This window comes from Mandrillus leucophaeus, unplaced genomic scaffold (genome assembly GCF_000951045.1).
Source record: "Mandrillus leucophaeus isolate KB7577 unplaced genomic scaffold, Mleu.le_1.0 Scaffold210, whole genome shotgun sequence".
Lineage (NCBI taxonomy): Eukaryota > Metazoa > Chordata > Mammalia > Primates > Cercopithecidae > Mandrillus > Mandrillus leucophaeus.
The window spans coordinates 2851003-2873837 of NW_012102144.1; the positions used below are offsets into that span (position 1 = coordinate 2851003).

Genomic DNA, 22835 nt, shown 5'->3' on the forward strand with positions numbered 1-22835 from the left:
TCCAGGAGTTCAAGATCAGCCTGGGCAACAAAGTTGAGACCCCGTCTCTATTAAAAAAAAAAAAAAAAAGACTGTTTAATTAGCTAGGTGTTGTGGCACATGCCTGTAGTCCCAGTTACTTGGGAGGCCAAGGTGGGAGGACTTGCTTGAGCCTGAGAGGTTGAAGCTTCTGTGAGCCGTGATCACACCACTGCACTCCAATCTGGGTAACAACGCAAGACCCTGTCTCAAAAAAATAATAATTAGCCCAGTGTGGTGGTGGGCGCCTATAATCCCAACTACTCAGGAGGCTGATGCAGGAGGATCACTTGAGTTCAAAAGATCAAGGCTGCAGTGAGCTGTGATCATACCACCACAGTCCAGCCTAAGTGACAGAGTGAGACCCTATATCCCCAAAAATTAAAAATAAAATAAAATAAAATAATTTAAAGTAACTGTTGCCCGCTTTATTTCAGGGATGTGGGGATTCCAAGCAAGATCATCAAACCCAGATAGTATCTATATCAGCAATCCCTAACCTTTTTGGCACCATGGACCGGTTTGGTGGAAGACAATATTTCCATGGGCCAGGGGTGGGGGATGGTTTTCAGATTAAACTGTCCCATCTCAGATCATCAGGCACTAGTTAGATTCTCATAAGAAGTGCACAACTAGATCCCTCACATGTGCAGTTCACAACAGGGTTCACACTCCAATGAGAATCTAACGCCACCACTGATCTGACAGGAGGCGGGGCTCAGGCAGTAATGCTCACTTGCCCACTGCTCACCTTCTGCTGTGCAGCCCAGTTCCTCACAGGCCACAGACCAGCATCGGTCCACGACCTGGGGGTTGGGGACCCCTGATCTAGCTCATAACCTTCTGTCTGTGTTTGGATAATATTACCTTAAATAACTGAATATAAAACAATAAACATGTTTAGGTATTCGGGGCTGCCAAAGTGAAGAGTTACAGAGTACTTTTGTTAAGAGAGAGATATAACCGAGAACTCAAATTTGGAAAAAGATCTTTTATCCCCCCATGAAAAAGTATACCAGTTATCACAATGAAAATACATTTAAAAATGAGGATAAATACAATGCCATACTGTTGACAATACACAAGTCTTTCAAATGCATATTCCAGAGGAAAAACAAGCACCCTTGTAAATCAATCAGTGAAAACCAACCAATAAAGTATGCCACCACTGCAAGTGGCTTTCCTGTTTACATACTAATCTACTAATCGAAGTGGTTGCCGGGGCAGCACCAATGCAAACACTGATATGACGGAGGACGTGGAGGCATGAGATAGCTGGGAAAGTGATCATCTAATCTGAGAAAAGAGTCACTACTGCTTATTAAAGAACTACTTATTTAAAATATCCTGCAGTAGAAACAAGTGCCCCTCAACCTCCATCAAAACTCTACAGTGGCTTCCCGTCACTGTCAGGTCATAATCCCAAAATACCTCTTTCATTTTACTTCCCGACATAAAGGTCCTGACCTAGTAGTTAAATCTCTGCTCATCACCTATCCAACACAGTACATGGATGTCTACCTTCAGGCCTCTTTCGGACATGGTGGACTTTTGCTATCCAACATCTATGTTCCCCATTTCTGATAGAAGCAATCCAGTTTTGTCAAACGAAAATAGCTTATCTCCCTAGGCTGGTTTAGACATTTTACTCAAACTGGGACATTTGAACATTTGTCCATGGAATTTGAATTTCAAGCAGAAAAAGACTGAAAAGGGTTGGAGTTGGCTCATCCTCTGGGGGACGCTCTACAGAGATGTGGCTTCAGCTCCCTCCACCAGCAGCCTCAGAGCTGCCCAGTGTCCACCTTTCTGATCCCATTTTTCAGGTGTTTCTCAGATCCTGTAAACTACTCCACATATCTATCGTTTGTTTACAACAAATTTATTTTCTGCTTAGGGTGGATTCAGGGTAGAGTTTTTTTTTTTTTTTTTTTTTTGCACTTAGGACCAAAGTATATCCTAACTTGCATGCTTATTAAAGTCATACTTAAACCTTGGGATCAAAACTCAACACCCCTGATTAGTTTTAAGCCTTTAAAAGCCACACCCCAACAGCATAACCACTCTCTCTTCAAAAGTTTTATGTAAGTCTATTATATATTCTTACTGTTTTCATTTACCCCATTCTCCAAACAAATTACCAAATCATATTTTATAGCCCATTGGATTATTTCCTAGCATCAAACTTGGCACCTAGAAGGTGATACAAATTTTTTTATCTATTATTAATGTTTCTGTGTAAGGCACTGTGCTTAGTGGCTTCCCATTCGTTACTGCATTTAATTCCTCAATATAGGTGGGGTTATCCCATTTGGAGGATAACCACACTAGGCAAAGAGATTAACTTGCCCAAGGGCATTTATAGCTACTAAATGGACAAACTGAGATTTAAATCCAAGTGTGCCCTTGAAAGCCTAAATTCTCAATCACTGATGATAGAATTTGAAAGGGAAAAGGTAGGTGTGAAAATAATTCTATCTTAAACATATTTATTCTGTCATCTCTCTAGTCTAGATATGAAACTCTGCCCACTGACATGTTCATGAACCCAATCTTGAAAGCTATTTAAGTTTAAATGAAACAATGCATTACTTCAGGTAAATGGAAAACAAAGAAAACTCTAATCTCAAAAAAAAAAAAAAAAAAAAAGAGTTCTGCTTCCTAAATCATACACATCGTGTTCTCAGACTGTAGAATTTCTCTCTAATCTGCTCTGACAAAACCAAGTCAGGGACTGGGGAGACTTGAACAGCAGGCTGAAAAACTGGAAGAGCCCAGTCTGGGATTAAAAACTAGCTACAAGGGATAATTCACATATGGATCATTACGATTCGGGAATGGTTAAAAGCAGCTCACATCTGGTTTTATTTGGGCTCCCTGCTTCGTCTAATAAACAAGTACATGTTTAGTTTAAACAAACAAAAACAGGTAACAAAAAAGTGTTTTTCAGGTCACACACAAAGCAGAATTAGTTTGGAAAATGAAGACCAGAACCTGGAAAACCAATTTAATTTAAGTACCTCACCAAGAGACCCTGACCAAGTGACTTAATCTCTTAGGACCAGTTTCCTTAATCAAATAGGGAAATTAGGATTTTTTTTTTAGTTACCTTAGAAGATTATTACGAGAATCAAAAGAAAGCATGAATGTGGAAAATTGTATTAACTCTGACAAGACATTAGCAAATATCCCCAGAGGAGGTCAAGCAGGCCTACCTGAGTCTACAAGTGGACAAGTTTGTCAAATACGCTATAAATGGCTACACTAGGGACAAGTCACGAAAGAAAACCAGACACAGCACCTATACCAGCAAACAACCTATCAGACATCATGAAGAATAAAGTAAACTTTTATCTAGTCTGATCTCCTTAAATACTACCAAGCCATGAAGGGCTGGGCGCAGTGGCTCACGCCTACAATCCCAGCACTTTGGGAGGCGAGGCAGGCGGATCACTTGAGGTCAGGAGTTCGAGACCAGCCTGGCCAATGGTGAAACCCCGTCTCTACTACAAAAATTAGCCAGGCATGGTGGTGCACACCTGTAATCCCAGATACTCAGGAGGCTGAGGCACAGAAGGCAGAGGTTGAACCCAGGAGGCAGAGGTTGCAGTGAGCAGAGATTGTGCCACTGAACTCCAGCCTGGGCAACAGAGCAAGACTCTGTCTCAAAAAAACAAACAAACAAAAAATGATAAATAAACATTTCCAAGCCATGAAGTTCAATTCTTTGAGAACCATTTTCATATTTGGCAAACTTGTATTTAGATGGAATTGGGATTATTCCTCCTCTCCAACCCCCAAAAATATCTAAAACATGGTTCAATGCTTCCAGGTAATTTCTACCTAAATTCTGACCTAAATTTGGGAAAGGCAACCCCAAAGTATGGCCTGTAGAAAGCTAATAGGTATAGGTTGTTTTGGAAGATGGGGAGGTGATATTCAGAAAGCAGAGATTTCAAAAAGGGTTCTATTAGTTCACTAATTAGGAAAATGCTGCGTTGGGCAAAACAGGTTCCTTAAATAAAGTACTGCTTGGGGCATTTACCATGAGATGTCCTTCAAATCCCTAACAAAGTATTGGAATAAAAAGCATTTCGCAAACTTATTTGCAAAGAGCATCCTTCAGGCAGGTGTTCCATGGAAAACAAACTGAAAACACAGCAGAAGAACGGTTAACGGAGGAAATACATGGAGGAGAAATTCCTTCAGAACATACTGTACTTTTTGAAGGCAATGTGAATAGAGTACCAGGGAGGAATTCTACCACTGACTGTGTGTTCCAAGGTCTTTATCTTCAATTCAAGGGGCTCTAACACTCCTGAATATTCTTGGTAATTTAGAAAACACTCACATGGACCCAGAAAACAATTGCTTTAAAGCCAGAGAGTCCATTAGAAAAGACAAAGGGAGGCAAAGAGGGAAGAAAAGAGGATCTTAGACCCTCCTTTCTCCCCCTAATGCTTATTAACAACTAATTGGCTTTCATGTTTTCTCCACTAGATTTAGCTTCATGATCAAAATCACCTCAGGGCGTATTATAATCAACCAAACATCAGCCTTCAGGAGATGCACCATATGACGACATCCACAGGTCAGCACACATATTCAGCCAGCATAAACCCGGCGGGGACTTCTACCAACAGAGGGCCTTCTATGAAAAGCCTAGGAAAAAAGTCAACTCTCCGTTGCACATTGAGCACCGTAAATCCAGCAACATTTATTTGAGAGCAAAGATCAATTTGTTAACTAATTAATCTGAACCCACAAATGAACACATTCTAACTGAGATACTTCGTGGTTTCATGGTTTCTGCTATCACAAATTCAAATGCCATCAGGGGCCATGCAGATAACCTCAACTAGTGAAGCAGACAATGCCAGAGAAAGTAGAGAATTATGGAGGCTAAGGGGGGACCTGAGAAGAGACCTCAAGGCATTCATGCTCAATTCAATTAAAACATAGTGCTGACTTTAGCTACCCTCAGACAAAACAAAACAGGTACAGTCCAAATTCAGCCCACAGGCTACCAGTTTGAGAGCTCTGGGAGGGCCACCATCCTTAAGAGTATTTGGGTCTAATGTTCGATAAATGCCTAATGAGCATATTAAATTTACAAATCATAAAGTTGAGAACAGTGTCAACCCAAATGTGTCAAATAAATTTGCTTACGGTGGATGGATATTTGCAGGATATATGTATATATACAAAGGGTTTCAGCACTGTACAACTGAGTTCAATGCCTTAGGGTAACCTGCTGCATGACCTGGGGTGAGGTATGTTATCTTTCTGGGCATCGACTTCCCCATCTATAAAATGAAGATAATAGCACCCCCTTGGGGTAGTAGTGAAAGTTACACAGGAATAAATTTGTAAAGCTCTCAGCATGTAGTAAGCACTCAATAAATGAAAGTTGATAATTTTTTTACAAAGCATATTTAGGTTAGTATTATAATGCACATTTAGAACAATTCATGTGAGGACAAAGCCTCTCTTAGGAAAACTGTGTGGTAAATGATGTTGATCAGTCCCTTGCAAGAAACTGCTAATCATATGACCAGTCTCACCTAGCCTCCTGCCAGACAGAGGTCATGAAAGGATGCTGGTGCCATCTCATGGTAATGCTCAGAGCCCGGAGGAGATACAAATGCTAGCACTGTTCACATTTGAACAGCAGCTTGTACACATTTAGCATTAATTCTGTTAAATATTTTTAAACACTCAATTCAGAAGCGTAAATCCAACCACCAACGGGATGCTAACACATCGCTCCATGCCAAACACCTTGCAATGTGCACAGTCATTTGCCCTCTAAAATTCACACCCGTTCAAGTTACTCTTCTCACCCTGTCTTTCAGCAGATGATCTGCACACTTGCCCCTTTTTAGACACTGGCTGCTTTCTCCTACAGAAAATTTAAATTCCAACTTGTTTGGGCCTTTTTTTTTTTTTAATCCCTGAAGAGACTGGGACTGGGAAGAGGAAAAATGATGAAGTAATAACACACAGGTGCTTCCTACCTAATTAAAAGAAAAGTTTACAGCTGCACTGGTAGTGAATCATCCCTATGGGTTATCCACGTGTATCCTTCAAGTGGCACGTAGTTCCATCAAGAGCCATATTCCATATGCTTTCCCGAAAACTGCCTGCTCTTTGCTTGCTAAAATGATGACTATCAGGTAACGAATGGCATTTTACACTTCCTGGCTTTCCTCTCTATGGACAAATCAGTTCATTTGTGTTTCCTTATTTCTAAAAATAAATAACCCTGGAAAAAGGACTCAGAACTCAGTAAATCAAGTTTCAATTTATGTTGAAAAAGCAAAATGCAAATTTGTGTATATATTATTTCTCTGTAAGAAATACATATATATTTATATTATACACATATAAAATGTGAATATATTTATATAACATGTATATGTTTATATACATATTTATAATACTCTATATACAGTATATTATATATATTCATGTATTTCTTTCTTTTCTTTGAGACAGAGTCTTGCTCTGTTGCTCAGGCTGGAGTGCAGTGGCACGTTCTCAGCTCACTGCAACCTTTGCCTCCTGGGTTGACATAATTCTCGTGCTTTAGCCTCCCAAGAAGCTGGGATTGCAGGCACATGCCACCACACCCAGCCAGTTTTTTTTGTATTTTTAGTAGAGATGGGGTTTCACCATCATAGCCAGGCTGGTCTCGAATTTCTGGCCTCAAGTGATCTGCCCGTGTCAGCCACTGTATTAGTCTGTTCTCACACTGTTTACTGTTTGATAAAGACATACCCAAGACTGGATAATCTATAAAGAAAAAGAGATTTAATGGACTCACAGCTCCATGTGGCTGGGGAGGTCTTACAGTGATGGCAGAAGGCAAAAGGCACACCTTACATGGTGGCAGGCAAGAGAGAAAATGAGAGCCAAGCAAAAGAGGAAACCCCTTATAAAATCATCAGATATCGTGAGACTTTTTCACTACCACAAGAATAGAATGGGAAAAACCACTCCATGATTCAATTATCTCCCACCAGTTCCCTCCCACAACACATGGGAATTATGGGAGCTACAATTAAAAATGAGATTTGGGTGGGGACACAGCCAAACCACAATCACCTCCCAAAGTGCAGAGATTACAGATGTGAGCTACTGCACCCGGCCTATACACATTAATTTCTTACTTAAGTATATATATCATACACACACAAACACACACACACACACACACACACACACACACACACACACACTGCCACTACCTCCAGAGAAACCAAATAATGAAATAATGAGGATAGGAAAAGACAGTTGTCAGGGATAAGATCTACTGTTCTCACTGTATACTTTTTAAAATCTTGGATAATTGTACACATAATATATTAATGGTCCAAAAAAGTTATCTTTGACTTCTTTAAAAATTTGTCTGGACAAATCTTTCTTGTTTGCTTATATTTTAAATTTAAGGCATTTCTTATATTTTAAATTTATAATGTCAAAGGTAATTGAAATAATCTGTTTTTATTTCTTAAGCCTATCCTTAGACATTTCCACCTTCTTACATATAAAGAGAAAAACATCTAGAAAGATACATATCATACTATTAACTCTTAAGGAAGAGGAGTTACGTGGGTTTACAGGGTTTCCTTTCTCCTCTATCCTTCTGCATCACTAGTAGCACTTTTGAAATTGAAAAATAAAACCAACAATGAGATACCACTACACACCTATTAGTATAGCTAAAATCCTGAACACTGACACCACCAAATGCTGACAAGGATGTGGAGCAACAGGAAGTCTCGCTCATTGCTGGTGGGAATGCAAAATTATATTGCCACCTTGGAAGACAGTTTGGCAGTTTCTTACAAAACTAAACATAATCCTACCACACAATCTAGCTAGCAATCATGCTCCTTGGTATTCAGCAAAGGAGTTGAAAACTTATGTCCACACAAAAACCTGCATACGAAAATTTATAAAAGCTTTATGTGCAATTACCAAGTCGTCCTTCAGTAAATGAATGGATAAAAGAACTATGGTACATCTAGACAAGGGAATATTATTCAACACTAAAAAGAAACACACTATCAAGCCATGAAAACACATGGAGGAAACTTACAAATGCATATTGCTAAGTGAAAGAAGCCAATGTGAAAAGCCTACATATTATATGATTCCAATTATCTGACATTCTGGAAAAGGCAAAACGATGGAGAGAGTAAAAAGATCAGAAGTTAGGGGGCAGGGAGATAAATAAGCAGAGCACCGAGAACTTTTAGCACGTACCACGTTGGTGGGGGATGTTGATAATGGGGGAGGCTGTGTACAGGCTGGAAGCAGGGGGTACATGGGAAATCTCTGTACCTTCCTCTCAATTTTATTGTGAATCTAAAAAATGCTCTAACAAAGTCTATTGTTTTTAAACAGCTACTCAGAAAAACAAAAGAATGAAACTAATTTTACAGTTACAAAGAGAGTATCTATCTACACACTGAGGTAGGGTCAGAATCAGTAAACATGAATTCCTATCATTAAGCATTTTTATTAAATTCCCAGAAGGGCATCTGTAGTTTAAGAAGGAACTTACATAACTCTCTCAGGTCAATTTTCTGCACTCTTTATTTTGCTCCTCTTGGTTAAAAATCTGGGGTTGGGAACATTCACCTGTGCATTATACTCTTTTGAGGATCTAAAATAGTGTCTTGCTCCACAACATTCTTTTTTTTTTTTTTTTTTTTTAGATGGAGTCTCAGTCTGTCACCAGGTTGGAATGCAATGGTGCAATCTCAGGTCACTGCAACCTCCGCTTCCCGGGTTCAAGCAATTCTCCTGCCTCAGCCTGCCAAGTAGCTGGGATTACAGGCACACACCACCATGCCCAGCTAATTTTTGTATTTTTAGGAGAGACAGGGTTTCACCATGTTGGTCAGGCTGGACTCGATCTCGTGACCTCATGATCCACCTGCTTGGCCTCCCAAAGTGCTGGGATTATAGGCGTGAGCCACCGTGCCCGGCCTCCACAACATTCTTAAACTGATTTATTTTGCCAACAAATGAGTTGTTTTCATCCTATCGCTTGGTGGCTATGCAGGTCAGCTTAAAATTATTGTTTGCTTAAATTCAGAGAATTTAAAATGCTCTTCTTTTCAAATTATCCCTACCAACAAATAAATGCAAGTTAAGTAGAATGCTTACAAAAAGTTAAGAGGAGTTCAATTATACTGCAGAGTCATCTGTTTTTCTTAAGGAAGGATAATAAACCTCATTTTCAAACAAACAAGCAAACAAAACAAAATGCAAACTAGTCAAAAGGGAATCCCAAATTATCAGAATCCCAAATTATTCTGTCAAACAATACTGTGCCCACAAGGGCACTCACTATACATGAAACCAGGCAGTATAGTTAACATTGATTTGTGAAGACTGAAGACTATCAGTTTTCATGATCCTTGCTCAACACAATTCCACTGGCTTTTCCTTTGGAGAAAACTAAATTAATTTCATTGAATTTGAGGGAGCTTTCCCCCCAGGAGACAAAATGCCAACTTCTCATTCTGAAATTATAAATGTAAAAACAACTTGATTTTCTACTCCTTAACCTCCAAAATGCTTACATAAGGACCAGATGTAACGGTTCATGCCTGTAAATCCCAGCACTTTGGGAGGCTAAGGCAGGAGGATCATTTGAGCCCAGGAGTTTCAGACCAGCCTGGGCAACACAGGGAGACCCCATCTCTACAAAAAAAATTTTTTTAATTGGACAGAAGTGGTGGCACACACCTGTGGTCCCAGCTACTTGGAAGGCTGAGGGGGAGGATCTCTTGAGCCCAGCAGTTTGAGGTTGTAGTGAGCTACAAATGTGCCACTGTACTCTAGCCCGGGTGACAGAGCAAGACCCTGTCTCAAAAAAAAAAAAGAAAAGAAAAACAAAAACAAACAAAAAACAAAACAAAAAGAAACAAAAAATGTTCACACTAGAGAAGGTATCAGGAGGTAATTTGGATATATTTTCATTCTCATTCTCTCTCTCTCTCTCTCTCTCTCTCTCTCATTTTTCAAGTTAGAAAAAGGCATAATTCCCCATTCAACGCTTTGTTAACAGTGACCATTATAGAAGGCTGGAATACTTTCCCTCATATAGTCTGTTAGCCTGCTTCCTAATATCTAACTACTGCTTTGAACATTAGAACTCTCAGTTTTAGCAAGATATCACAGACCTTCCATCATCTTGCCCCCTTTTAACATTTTTCAATCTCATCCCGTTGGTCACCAACTTAAGATTTCTGGAAACTCAGGAATGAAATAAATCTAAGTAGTCACTTGGTCTAACTTCAGATCCGATGTTTAAATTCACACAAACTTCTCGCAGTGACCCAGACTAGTCTCAGAGAGCTCCGAATCAGTGAACAAACCACACTTCTTGGCAGCCACACTTATTTTAGGGAGCTTTTGCACATCACAAATTACCCACAACAGTCCTGTTCATATCCTTTAGGGCCCACACAAAATGAGGCAGATTTCATTTACACATATTAGCCATCTATTTAAAGAACTGTTTTCCACCTGCTTCCTGCTGTATTTTTTTCTTCCAGCTAAACACCTAGACCTGTGCCCTCAATTTCTTAAAGACCCCTGTGATAGTCATTAAAAACAGTGATATTAAAAAACAAGGGCTCTAAAATTATCTTCTTTTTAGTTTTAAGCAGTGGGGAACAGAACATATTGGATCTTCCATCAAATTCTGACAGTCACACACAAACACCATATGAATTTCTAATCCTGAACCATCTCTTTTTAAGGTTATAATACATGTGTCAGGTGAAAACCTAATCTCTCTTCGGCTAGATTCAATCACCTCAAGGCATTCCATATTTATAAGCTTCACTCTCTACTGGGACTTAAGAAATATTTTTAAAACAATAAGTAAAATTAAATTTAGCGCATTCTTCCTCTTCCCAAAAACATTAACAACTTTTATTTAATTTCACATTACGGAAGAAAATGAAAATTAAGATTAATTGAATGACCCTCTCCCCATGGGTTTTAATTTATATGACAACATTTACATTTGGTAAGAACAAAATGGAATAGGGCTGCAGTTTTTAGTTATAATTGACCCTACTGCCAAACTGAGTTCAGTTCAGATTATAATTGCACAGAAAAAGGAAACATATAATTTTGACTTTTACTATCATTTTAACCCACTGCAGAATTATTTAACACTGTTTTGCCATGTTGGAAGAAAGCTACTACATGGTATTTTGCTCAGGCCAATGTGTAATCAAAAAAATTGATTTGAGAAGATAAGATTATTAAATCAATCTGTATTTTAGCAATGACTTATAATTTTCTCTCTCTCTTTTTTTTTTTTTTTTTTTTGAGACAGGGTCTCATTCTGCTGCCCAGGCTGGAGTGCAGAGGCACAATCTCAGCTCACTGCAATGTCTGCATCCCAGGTTCAAGTGATTCTCCTACCTCAGCCTCCCAAGTAGGTGGGACTACAGACATGAGCCACCACGCCTAGCTAATTTTTATATTTTTTGGCAGAGACGGGGTTTCACCATATTGGCCAGACTGGTCTCGAACTTCTGGACTGAAGTGATCCCCCCACCTCAGCCTCCCAAAGTGCTGGGATTAGAGGCAAGAGCCACCACGCCTGGCTGACTTATAATTTTCTTAAGATCTTTACCACCATATTGGAATAACCTCCAATCAACACAGAAGCTCTTACCTCTCTTTTAATCCGTTCCTCCTCAAGAAAAGGTCATTCCACAAAATCAATCAAAGGAGAATCAACCAAAATGATTGACAGTTGTCTGTAGCGTGCTAGTAAAATTTAAAGGAACACAGAAGAAAATCAAGAAAGAAAGTTAGCCTGAGCCCAGGAGGTTGAGGCCACAGTGAGCCACGATGGCACCACCACACTCCAGCCTGGGCAACAGAGTGAGACCCTGTCTCCAACCACACACACACACACACACACACACAGACACACACACACAAAAGGAAAGAATATAGGAAATACATTTTGGTTAGATATGAAAGGAATAATAATAATAATAGGAGTGTATCAAGTACTTGCCATATGCTAGCTCTGTATTAACATGGTTTATCTCCATCACTCATTTAACCTTCAAAATCTCCTGATATACAGGTACTATTATTAGTTCCCTTTTACAGAAAGAGAGACAAGGTCACACACAAAAAGCGGCAGAGACTAGACCTAGATTCATGCATTAGCAACCAATGCAAGAGTTAAAACCTGGTATACCGCGGTGGAATAGCATCCCCTCAAAGTTCATGTCCACCTGGAACCACATGTGACCCTATTTAGAAATAGGACCTTTGCAGATATAATCAGTTGAGGTCATAATGAATCATGGGAATCCCTAAAACCAACGTGACTGGTGTCCTTTTATAAAAGTGAGCAGATACTCAGAGACAGATACACACAGAAGGAAGACAGCTATGTGAAGAGGAGGTAGAAACTGGAGTTACATAGATGCAAACCAAGGATGCCAAGGATTGCTGGAAACCACCAGAAGCTAGAAAGCAACAAGCAAGGCAAAGGATCTATAGATCCTTCAAAAGAAGCAAGGCCCTGCTTGACTTCAGACTTGTAGCTTCTGAAACTACGAGAGAATACAATTCTGATGTTTTAAGTCACCCAGTTTGTGATATTTTATCACAGCAGCCCAGGGAAATGATTACACCTGAGAAGAGAACACAATGAATCAATGCAGCATTGCAATGCCAGCACTTCATCCCCAAAGAATATTGGTGTACGGAAAGGAGAGACAGTAATAAGAACCAGCCAGTCAGAAGATCAGTAGGTTTGTGTCAAGTAATAACCACCGGTGTATTTCCAGCCCCTTCCCATAGCCATTAGAAGACCCAACTTACAACTGTGTCTATGAGGAACTCTGTTAGGATTATACATAATAGGAAAACATAACATTTTTTCTTGATAACAGAACATCTGGCTATGCTGAACACAAGAGATTCAAAACAGAGGAGATTTGCAAATTATAGCTTCCCTTAGGGCTTAGAAGTGCTTAGATAAAATTTGATTATTCCATACAGGCCTGCAATTTTGACTCCAAGATCCCAGGATCAAATGCCCCAGGCAAAAGATTTCTAATTCTTCTATGTAAGACCTATACTTGCTCTATCCATTCCATATGTATCCATCCACCCATCCATGCATGCAAATGTTAAGCTTGCATTCAATAAACATCTTTTTATTTTTTTGGTCATCCAGGCTTGAGTACAGTGGTGCTATCTTAGCTCACTGCAACCTCTGCCTCCCAAGTCCAAACAATTCTCCTGCCTTAGCCTCCTGAGTAGCTGAGACTACAGGCGCACACCACCACGCCCAGCTAATTTTTTTGTATTTTTAGTAGAGATGGGGTTTCACCATGTTGGTCAGGATGGTCTCGACCTCTTGACCTCATGATCCGCCCGCCTGGGCCTCCCAAAGTGCTGGGATCACAAGCATGAGTCACTCTGCCTGGTCTCAATAAACATCTTAAATAATAAACATCATAAAGAGCCTACTAGGTACCTGGCACTGTGTTTGTCCTTAGAATAAATATGACAAATATATGCCCATACCTGAGGGAGTCTACCCTCTAGCAAGAATGAGAGACATTCAACAAGTAACTTTAAGTGAGATGAGAATTAACAAGGAGACATTAAGGGTGCTATGGGAGATACGAGATAAAGCTGGCCAATCACATACGGCTGCACAGGGGGTGCACTGCACAAGCATATTTGGCCAAGTAACATGTTGGGTCTAAAATACAGCTCTCTCCATTTGCACAAAAGAGCACTGTCTCCTCATTACTACAAAGAAGCAATTCCAACTAGCATCAGCTCTGAAACCATAGACGATAAGCACCTAATCTTGCAGCATCAATAAACCTGAATTTTACATTAAGAGTAATATTAATAGAAAATAATTAAAGTGTTTTTTAAGTATTAGACTCAGCTGTCCGCAGGAGCAAAAACAGTAATTTATCCAGTATTATTTCATCACTTGGGTAATACTAAAATAATTCAAGGAGATGTATGAATAATTGAAGCTAAGACTATCTATAAAAAAATGCCATTACAGCTCTTTACCAGTTGACGACATGCATTTAAAACCTTGATTTAAGAAGTAGCATTTTCCATCCTTTTAACTTTAGGAGGATTTAAATGATTTATTAATCAAGTGCTCTTTCACTGGACTAAAGTAGGATCACAGCCCTATTCAAACCTGTCTTCCCTTTCCACATATCAAATTCTTGCCTTCCAAAGAAGCTACTAAAATGCCCAAATTAAGAAGGGTTGGTCTACAGCAGTGGGAATACATCTCCCTCTCCAGAAGATTGTAAAATTAGAAAATTAAGCCTGTCGGCTGGGTGCAGTGGCTCACACCTGTAATCCCAGCACTTTGGGAGGCTGAGGCGGGCAGATCATGAGGTCAGGAGATCGAGACCATCCTGGCTAACATAGTGAAACCCAGTCTCTACTAAAAAACACAAAAAATCAGCCGGGCGTGGTGAGAGGCGCCTGTAGTCCCAGCTACTCAGGAGGCTGAGGCAGGAGAAAGGAGTGAACCCAGGAGGCAGAGCTTGCAGTGAACCAAGATTGCGCCACTGCACTCTAGCCTGGGCGACAGAGCGAGACTCCATCTCAAAAAAAAAAAAAAAGAAAGAAAATTAAGCCTGTCACTTTAAGATATATGAGTCCCATTTCAAGAATTTCTAGCATCAAACCAAGCAAGAATATCATTGGGAGATGAACTGATATAACACAAGGATTCTAGGAGAAGTCATCATTTCTGGGGCAGAAATCAGAATGCTCAAACAACATGAGGCAAGAGTGAGGCCATCCCATGTCCCCAAATTATGTACCTGTAAGTCACAGCTTGCTTAGAGTATTAGAACAGGTTTCCCAGATTGGTTTGGTGGGCTCTTAATTACCGAAGGTCCAGCATTTAAACCCGTCTCTGGTCAGATTCGGTTAAGGAAACCCCACATCCCACACACTGGCCCTTGCTGTTCCATGCTTCAGTTTTCTCATATAACAAATGAGAATAAACAGCCATGCCTACCTCATAAGACTGTTGTGGGAATTTACAAGTTAATGCATGTAAAGTACTCATACTCATGCCTGGCACATAGTAAGTGCTAAATAAAAGGCAATTGTTATTATTATTTTCTTTTGTAGTACATCTTGATGAATTTCTGTCCATAAAAACCCTCTGAGAGAAGTCATGAAAATAAGTAGGTCTGTTGAGCTTTACATATGCCAGTCTTAGCCAAATTTGACCACAAGATCCTTTGATCTCCCCATAAAACATTTTCTATCACTGGGGGAGCACAAGTCCTGTAGAGTTCACCATGGGATAGGCTGCTCCATGACTATGTCTCTGCCTCGTCTACTTCCACTGCTCATCCAGGAATTGAGAAGACTTTATTTATCATTTAAGCCATGAGATGGCAGAGGAAGAAAAAACCAGATGCCTGTTTAAGTCACCTTTAAATTTCCACTTCTTCTTCCACTGAATTGTCCTTGATATTTCCTTTGGAAATAAATTCCAAGGTAATAAAAGGCCTCAGTGCAGGTAGTGTTTTTGTTTTTGTTTTTGTTTGTATTCTGAAAGGCCAAACAGAATGACAATAAAGGGCACCTTGCCCAGATTTGATGTAAAAAGGCTCACCTTGACCCAACAAGGACAACTGTAAACAACCCAAGGCCAGTGACCACATAATTCCCTGATGCAGAGTTGGGAGAAAGACAATGGGAACTGTGTTCACTATATTCACACAATACTGGTTATTCCTCTTTCTATTTCTATAACCTAGAATACTAAAAACTCCTTCAACAATTAGAACATGTTTGTTAGATTGATAAAAATAACCCCAACTTCTCAAAAAAAGCTCTTTCATATAATCTTAACCATCCTAATGGACTTTTTTTTAGACAGGATCTCCCTCTGTTGCCCAGGCTGGAGTGCAATGGGGCGACGTTGGCCCACTGCAATCTCCATCTCCTGGGCTCAAGCCATCCTCTCACCTCAGCCTCCTGAGTAGCTAGGACTACAGGCACGAGCCACCACACTCTGCCCATTTTTGTATTTTTTGTAGAGACAGTTTCACCATCTTGCCCAGGTTGGTCTTGAACTCCTGGGCTCAAGCGATCCACCTGCCTCAGCCTCCCAAAGTGCTGGGATTACAGGTGTGAGCTGTAATCCCTGGTCATATTAACTCATACAATCCTCACAACTACCCTTTGAGGTAAATGCTTTTGTCCCCATTTTGCAGATGAGTAAACTGAGGTAGCAAGTACTAAGTACCTTACTCAAGATCACACAACTAGTAAAAGAAAAATTCAAATCAAAACCATTTATGTTATTTAGTATTTATTTCAATGAATTCATTTTTTAACTTCAACAGATTTAACCTGAAAGGAAATTTTACTATATTATTGTGTGTTATCACCTACTCTAAATAAAAGGTAGTCTGAAAAATAAATACAATGTAAATAAAAGAACGTTACTAATTTTTACCTAAAAACTGTCATCTGCAGAACATCCAAGACTGAAGTCTTCTTTTCTCTCTCTCTCCCTCCCTACACCTCCCTCTTGTCAGAAGGATTTGAACCAGAGCAACTCCATCTTGAAAAGGGGTTAGATAAAGTAAGACTAAGACCTGCTAGGCTGTAATACCAGTAAATTAAGGCATTCTTAGTCACAGGGTGAGACAGGAGGTCAGCACAAGATACAGGTCATAAAGACTTTGCCGATAAAACAGGTTGCAGTAAAGAAGCCAGTCTGTTGATGAGAGTGACCTCTGATTGTCCTCACTGCTACACTCCCACCAGTAACATGACAGTTTACAAATGCCATGGCAACATCAGAAAGCCTATATAGTCTAAAATGGGGGTCGGGTGTGGTGGCTTACACCTGTAGTCCCAACACTTTGGGAGGCTGAGGTGGGTGGATCACCTGAGGTCAGGAGTTCAAGACCAGCCTGGCCAACATGGTGAAACCCCGTCTCTACTAGAAGTACAAAATTAGCTGGGCATGGTGGTGCACACCTGTAACCCCAGCTACTCAGGAGGCTGAGGCAGGAGAATCACCTGAACCCAGGAGGCAGAGTTTGCAGTGAGCTGAGATTGCACCATTGCACACCAGCCTGGGCATCGAGAGTGAAACTCTGTCTCAAATAAATAAATAAATAGGGATGAACCCTCAGTTCCAAGAATTGCCCACCCCATCCCTGGAAAACTCATGATTAATCCACCCCTTGTGTAGCATATAATCAAGAAATAACCATAAAGATGGGCAAGCAGCAGCCCTCAGGGCTGCTCTGCCTATGGAGTAGCCATTCTTTTATTTCTTTACTTTCTTAATAAACTTGCTTTCACTTTATGGATTCGCCTCAAATTCTTTCTTGTGCAAGATCCAAGAACCCTCTCTTGGGGTCTGGATGGGGACCCCTTTCCAGTAACACCACTGCCTTTTCATCTCCTGAAAAGGTAGATTTGCTAGTACAAGAAGATATTAAAGACTCACTGGCACCAAACTAACACTTTTCTCCTTCACATAACCACACCCACTGAATGTGACCTGCAAAGCATCTGTCTCATTGTAGGATCCAAAGCCATTTAACGCCACAAGTGTGAACTGCTCCCAATGCCCTCACCCATCACAGGTGGCCCCACACTTTGGAACACATTGCTTCAAGCAGCATTAACAACTCAGGCTGTCACAAATGCAGATTTATTTGCCAATAAATCAGGCAGGTTCTGTAGTTTTTTTACATAATGAGAAACTACAGAGATCAATGTAAAGTACTGCTTTTAGGTTTAATCAATCATTGGTAAAATGATATAATGAGGAAAACCTGGCTAGGCTGGTAGTTCCTGTGGAAAAGGGACTGTGGTTTGGGCTGACCACAAGATCAACATCAGCCAAGGGTGTGACAGGGTTCTGAGGTGAGAGAAGGGAGTCTTAGGCTCATTTCTAACCTGTCAGGGATTGAATCAAGGGAAGGGAGATCCTGCCCTCACAGTGAGCCAAGTAGACCACACCTGGCGCTCAGGAAACTCAGCTACTTAACACAGCATGTCCTTTTCAGAAAAAGCAATCAAGAATGACGAGTATCTGAAAATTAAGCCACTTGAGAAATACGATCACCCTACTTAAAATTGCAGCCCAAGTCCCTTCAGTATACATAATCCCCCTTACTCTGTTCTTTATTTTCTTAGAATTTTCCCCTCCTAATATGCAACACAAGTTGCTTTTACATGAATTTATTTTCTGCCCCACTCCATGTAGACAAGGATTTTTTTACAGCAGTGTTCACGGATGCACCCCTGGTGTGTAGAGCAATGACTGATGCGTATTAACACCAGAGAGCCAACTGTGTGCAACTCCTCCCAGTACTATGTTCAGTGAGTTTACACTGGTCACTTAATACTGGCCATGGTGGGAGCATTTACACAAAAGAAACTGGCAAACACAACAATCAGTGCCCCCTGCCCAGAGCTGGTTCTTAACCATTAGCTAGCACTGATTACACTTGCTCTGAGAACTTGGGGCAACAAGAATATAAGAATGAACTTAAAAGCAAGAGAGTTTTTCAGATATTGAACTAGTACCATTGTTTCAATAGAAACTGAATGACCTCATTTGTCAGGAGCACATGAGATGAAATCAATGTATTGCTTTTCCACTGGCCTCAACTGCTCTGTGAGGGCAGGAATCTCAACTGCATCTCTCAACATTGCCACAGTGGCAAGCAAGTATCTTTGTGTTACTTGCTGTACTCAATTGTTTCCTTTCAGTCGAAAGACTAAAATTCTATAGTACATGTCAAACTACATTAAGTCTAATTTCCACTGTTCTAATCACTAGAGAAAATGGGTCAATGCCTTCTTTTAAATATGAAAGGTGTAGTTTCCTTTTAAAACCTATGTTTTCAACTAAAAATGCAACCACAATGAGAGCTGTTACACGAGGAAAACTACACCTTGCAGGGTGCCCATTATTTCAGTCTCCAGGCAAAATAATGAAATCTTCTCTGTACTTCAAAAGGACCCCGAAGATGACTGAAACAGTTTTAATTAAAAATGCAATTAGCATGAGTTTTCTGAGATACAATGATAATGGGTGGGCAGGACATAAGAGGTTATCACTGATGCTTTCAGTGTATTTAATGAAAAAAGCAGCCCCAGCACCACGGTGACTCACACCTGTAATCCCACCAGTTTGGGAAGCCGAAGTGGGAGGGATCACTTAAGCTCAGGAGGTCGAGGCTGCAGTGAGCCATGATCCTGCCGGTGCACCCTAGCCTGGGTGACAAAGAGAGACACTGACTCAAAAAAAAAAAAAAAGAAGAAGAAAACCTGTGACAATGAACCTGTTTGTAGAGCATCTGTCCCACAACCTATCTATATACCTCATTCATCCTTTCACCCTTTCTCCTCAATCTAACTCAAATTCATCTCATACATAGGCTAAAACTGACAAAAACTCAGTCATCACGCAGGCAGATACCAAGGATGTTTTTTTGTTTGTTGTTTGCTTGTTTTTTGAGATGGAGTCTCGCTCTGTCACCAGGCTGGAGTGCAGTGGCACAATCTCGGCTCACTGCAACCTCCGCCACCCGGGTTCAAGAGATTCTCCTGCCTCAAAACCTTCCAAGTAGCTGGAACTATAGGCACCCGCCACCACACCCAGCTAATTTTTTTGTATTTTTTTAGTAGAGACGGGGTTTCACCGTGTTAGCCAGGATGGTCTCGATCTCCTGATCTGCAATCCGCCTGCCTCGGCTTCCCAAAGTGCTGGGATTACAGGTGTGAGCCACCACGCCCGGTTCCATTGTTTTCTTAATAAACATGCTTTCACTTTATGGATTCGCCTCAAATTCTTATGAGATCCAAGAACCCTCTCTTGGGGTCTGGATCGAGACCCCTTTCCAGTAACAGCTTGAGCACAGGAGTTCCAGACCAGCCAGGGCAATATGGCAAAGCCCCGTGTCTATAAAAAAGACAAAAATTAGCTAGGTGTGGTGGCACGCACTGTAGTCCCAGCTACTTGGGAGGCTGAAGTGGGAGGATCATTTGAGCCCACAAGTCAAAGTTGCAGTGAGCCGAGATTGTACCACTGCACTCTAGCCCAGGTGACAGAGCAAGACCCTGTCTCAACAACAACAACAACAGAAGTCTACTTGCATTCTTGTGCTCTCTTCAACTTATATTATAGAGTAAAAAACAGTTCTGCCATTTTTTTTCCCCATGGCATATAAAAACCTGCCATTACATGTGGATTTGAACCCAATTGTGGGTTCAAATGAAACACATCATTTGAAACACAATGAAAATCACTACCTATATTGTACAAATGATTTTTCATTGCACTGTGACTAGAGTAGGGTAAGTGTATATGCAAACTCGTAGAAAAGCTTGATGACACTAAACTACGTGTTTAAAAATACCTGCTCTCCATTATAATATTATCACATGTTTAAATACTTTACTGAAACTTGGGAGTTACCCAATAGTCCAGAAAATCAACCACAGAGAGAAGTCAAGAGATTGAAAATCCAAGCTCATGGAAATAGGGGAAAAAATCATATCAAGTTTTCTAACTTTCGTGGACACAAATGCTTACAAATATTTCAAAATATTTCACTAAACTATTTTATTTGTTAAGACAGAATGCCTTGAACTTGCATTCTTCTGATCTGATTTGTAGATGATTTTCTTGCTCATTTTCTCTCCCAATCAGTACAAAATAAGGCAAAGAAGGTCTGTTTGAAGACCTGTGGATTATGTTCTTTTCAAATTACTTGAATCGCTTGAACCCGGGAGGCAGGGGTTGCAGTGAACTGAGATCACACTACTGCACTCCAGCCTAAGCAACAGAGTGAAACTCAGTTTCAAGAAACAAAAACAAACAAGAAAGATTAGGTAATATGTTTTCTAAAACTGCTCTCTCCCATAGCAGGTAACTTTGAGGTATGTGTCTGCCCCCCAGGTTTCTTCTTTGGAACACAATCCCCTTCAGCATTCCCACCACCCCCAACATACACATACCATCAACAGAAAAATGCTCCTCGCAGCCCTAGAGTTCCATCCACCCCAGCAATGGCTGATTGCCTTAGGCATGGGCACCTACTTGAAGCTCTACCTATGAAATTCTCTCTTCTGAGGAAGCTAAATCACAGAAATTCTCTGTGACTAAAGCTATCATACAATAAGAGAACCAAAGGGGCTTCCAAATTCCACCTTGTAGATGGAAAATCCGAGAAAGCCCACCTAGAAAGAAATATAATCAGAGGAAAGATCCTTCATAAGGCCCTCTCCATCCTTCCCTTTGGGTTCCATAAGACTTTGCCTTCTCTAGGTAATAAATTATCCTTCCTGCTTAGGCTATTACTTGCAACCAAAGCTGATTCATAATTATGTTTAAATAAAGTATGATGCTATATTACCCTATACCAGACTACATTTACTTAACAGTTCTATCTTCTCAAAGTTTAAATCTTGATATGAAAGAGAAAACAATACCATCTGCCTCTAGGTAGCACCTAACCAAATGCTCCATTGAAAATTCAGCATTTAGGGAAGCTTATACTTACACTTGCTTCAGTAAGTATTTTGTTTAAGTGTGTATGGCTGAAAGAACCTGTTCCAGGACTAAACTCAATATTAATCCACTTGAAAACTAAAGCCTTATCTTATCCTTGGAGTCCAGAGAGAATGCAAAATGGCTGAAGTGTAGTGGCCTAAAACAATAAGCATTTATTATCTCACAGAGTTTCTACAAGTCAGGAACAGTTTAGTTCGTGGCTCATGATCTCACGTGGTTGCAGTCAAAATATTGGTCAGGGCTGCACTCATCTGAAGGCTTAACTTGGGCTGAGGGATGTGCTTCTGCTTCTAAAATGGTTCACTAATATGGCTGCTGATGAGAGACCCTGGTTCCACACTACAGGGACCTTCCCCATTGGTTGCTTGTCTGTCCTCATGCTATAGCAGTTAGCCTACCCCAGAGTGACAGATCCAAGAAAGCAAGGCAGAAGCCACAATTCTGTTATGACCTAGCCTTGGGAACAATACTGTGTCATTTCTACCACATACTGTTGGCTTGAATGTCAGTCCTACTCAGCTTAGGAGGAGTCTATACAAGGCCATGAACATATGGAGGTGAAAATTGCTGGGAGAAGGGGAGGAGTCTTGGAGGCTAGTTACAATTGGCTAGATTAGGATAGATACTCCTTGAAACTCCTAAGTTACACTAAATATAGTATTCGGAGTAAAAGAAGAAAGAAGAAAGATATCTTCAATGAGCCTGTTTTATTAATTGTTTATCATAGTATGTACGCACAGCAGAAAATAAATGTAGTATAAACATATCCCTATTCCGGCCAGGTGCGGTGGCTCACACCTGTAATCCCAGCACTCTGGGAGTCCGAGGTGGGCAGATGACCTGAGGTCAAGAGTTCGAGACCAGCCTGACCAACATGGTGAAATCCCATCTCTACTAAAAATACAAACAATTAGCTGGGCGTGGTGGGGGGCGTCTGTAATCCCAGCTACTCGGGAGGCTAAGGCAGGAGAATCACTGGAACCTGGGAGGCAGAGGTTGCAGTGAGCTGAGATCACGTCACTGCACTTCAGCCTGGGCACGACAGAGCAAGACTGTCTCAAAAAAATAACAACAACAACAACAAAAAATCCCTATTCCTTCAAAGAGCTGAATCTAGGTGAGACACCAAGATGTACATAAGAATAATTAGAGGGCAATTAGGGTAATGAACTGATTCTTTTAT

The 22835-nt window shown here is 40.5% G+C and overlaps 1 protein-coding gene and 1 long non-coding RNA gene across 2 annotated transcripts in view; one reads left to right on the forward strand and one right to left on the reverse strand.

Moving 5' to 3' along the window:
• Positions 1-15615, forward strand: part of LOC105539893 — a 31948-nt gene extending 16333 nt beyond the window's left edge. Inside the window, exons 2-3 of the long non-coding RNA XR_001006118.1 lie at positions 4519-4609; positions 15220-15615. This is a non-coding gene — a long non-coding RNA (uncharacterized LOC105539893). The remainder of the gene's footprint in view (positions 1-4518; positions 4610-15219) is intronic.
• Positions 1-22835, reverse strand: part of MAGI1 (membrane associated guanylate kinase, WW and PDZ domain containing 1) — a 741784-nt gene that overhangs the window by 590637 nt on the left and 128312 nt on the right. The gene's annotated exons all lie outside the window — the stretch shown is intronic.